The sequence below is a fragment of the Antrostomus carolinensis genome, unplaced genomic scaffold (assembly GCF_000700745.2).
Source record: "Antrostomus carolinensis isolate BGI_N321 unplaced genomic scaffold, ASM70074v2 scaffold21615, whole genome shotgun sequence".
Lineage (NCBI taxonomy): Eukaryota > Metazoa > Chordata > Aves > Caprimulgiformes > Caprimulgidae > Antrostomus > Antrostomus carolinensis.
Genome location: NW_010317331.1, coordinates 9,929 through 12,106, shown reverse-complemented (window position 1 = coordinate 12,106; position 2,178 = coordinate 9,929). Strand labels below are relative to the sequence as shown.

The following is a 2,178-nucleotide window of genomic DNA, read 5'->3' as shown; positions in this document are numbered from 1 at the left end:
GGGGTGTGCCGAGGGAGAGGGCGCTGGCCCCCGTAACCGCTGCCTGTACCTTTCAGCCTGAACTTCAAGGACCCAGAGGCGGTGAGAGCTCTGACGTGCACCCTCCTGAAGGAGGATTTCGGGCTAACGATCGACATTCCCGTGGAAAGGCTTATTCCTACCGTTCCCTTGAGGCTGAACTACATCCACTGGGTGGAGGATCTCATCGGTCACCAGGATGCTGACAAGCAAGTCCTTAGGCGAGGCATTGACATAGGTACTTGGAAAAACAAAATGTTTAATTCATTACTCGCTGTCACTGGAACTAGCTGGCAGAATTTGTTAGCAGCTGTAGAGAAGTGTGAAGTTCGAAAAACAAAAGAATCTGAACTGTGCTCACCATGGTAAAACAGGCAGTCTCACTCCACTGGTATTGCATTGGGCTTTTTGGTGGATAGGATTTCTTTGCGTGCACACAAGCAGGCAATTGTCTGGCTTTTCATGGCCTTGAACTCTCAACTTTGGTATACAAAAATTATGGTGCTAGTAACACAGGCAAAAATGTCATTCTAAAGGAATTTAAAAAAAAAAAAGATGGCATTTATTCTCAGTCATCTAACTAGTGAATTATGTTATATTAGCAATCTATTAATTTTACTCTATTCTACAACAGAGAGTTGCATCGCAATATTTTTCTAACGTTGCATTTAATAACATTTCTTCTGTGGTTTCAGGTGTATTTGACAGATGAATGATCTGTCTTTTTTAAACTTTCATTTATTTTTTTTTTTCTCCGATACAGCTATTTTAATGAGCTATATTGTAAAAAAGGCTTAATTAGAAACTGAACCAAATGCTTGCAAAGCTGTATTTTAGTTGTAGGTGGTCAAAGATTTCCTGTATGTGTTGAAAACAAAATATTTTTTAACCTAAATTGAGCATCCACAGATGAATGTTACTGTCCGGTGCATGAGTCTAGGAGCATTGCAGCTTGTTCAGTTTCAGTATCTGGATTCTTGGTTGATATCTGGACAATATCTGGATTAAGCAGTAGATGAAAGTAAACAGTTATTCATCAGAGATGTGAATTTATAAGATGTACACTGATGCACATAGTTTGGTTTACATTAGAAATAAAAAAAGAGAAGCTCTGTAGAAGCAATAAACTATATTCCACATACAGATATTAAAATTGGCATTTAGATTCCAAATTTTTGTTGATTTTGTATGAAATATTTAAAAAACACCTACAGTGGTACATTTGAATTTAGTTCACATCTTTTATTTTTGTCAATTGAATTTTTCTTTACAATTTCAAAGCCTTGTTTTTTAAGATTGTTTTGTGCTGAAGTCAAGTCATAATGAAATTGAGAGAAGGTGGAATTCCTTTCCAACTTATGTTTAATGCTTGACATTAAAACTTTAAAGTTACTGACTTCAGAGCTTGGGTTCAGTAATCTCAGTGACCATGCTGGTTTTTTTCATTACTGTTTTCTTGGTGTTTGGTAGCGGGTTGTTTTTCCTTCCAATGGAATTTTTGATCTGAAATTTACTGACTTGCACTTGTAGCTGAATTTGTGATAGATACAAGGTTTATATCATCAGCTGGTATGTACACAGCTGCTTTCCTTTCTTAACTTTTTTTCTTTTCATAACTTTTAAACTTACTAGCCAGCTTCTGAACATTTGACACTAGGTTGCATTTTCAACAACAATTTCTGTGAACTTCATTACGGCGGGTGGGAAGGTACAAGAGACAGATCCTTTAAGTCCTCCAAATACTGAAAAATCTCAGGTTTGAGTTTGCAGTGAGCGTTGATGTTCCAGCTCTGGACAGGCAGTAAGTCATCCAAGAGGGACGTTACAGGAGTGCTGGAAATAACTGCATGCTTTTGCGTGCTGACAGACATTGTTATTTATGTTTCAGTAAATCAGTGTAACAGTAGGCTCTCAATATATCTCTGTACTCAAGTTTTGTAGGGGTGAAATATCATTCCTCGTATCTATTGCCTTTAATCCTAAATTTAACTGATTAATTAACTTCAATTGATAATTTGATCACCTAGATATGCTGTAATTATGGGAAGGAATTACTTTGTGCTAGCATATATTTCTCTTGGTTACCAAGTTTTTATCTGTCTGTCTTTTTAGATACCTTAATTGGCACCTCTGTTTCTTTGATTGTTTTGGGCATTAGGG

General features: G+C 36.9%; 1 protein-coding gene across 1 annotated transcript in view; it reads left to right on the top strand.

Moving 5' to 3' along the window:
• The first annotated feature begins 60 nt into the window (after window positions 1-60).
• Window positions 61-2,178, top strand: part of METTL16 (methyltransferase 16, RNA N6-adenosine) — a 10,792-nt gene continuing 8,674 nt past the window's right edge. Inside the window, exon 1 of the mRNA XM_010168555.2 lies at window positions 61-256. The gene's annotated coding sequence lies outside the window, so the exon portion shown is untranslated. The remainder of the gene's footprint in view (window positions 257-2,178) is intronic.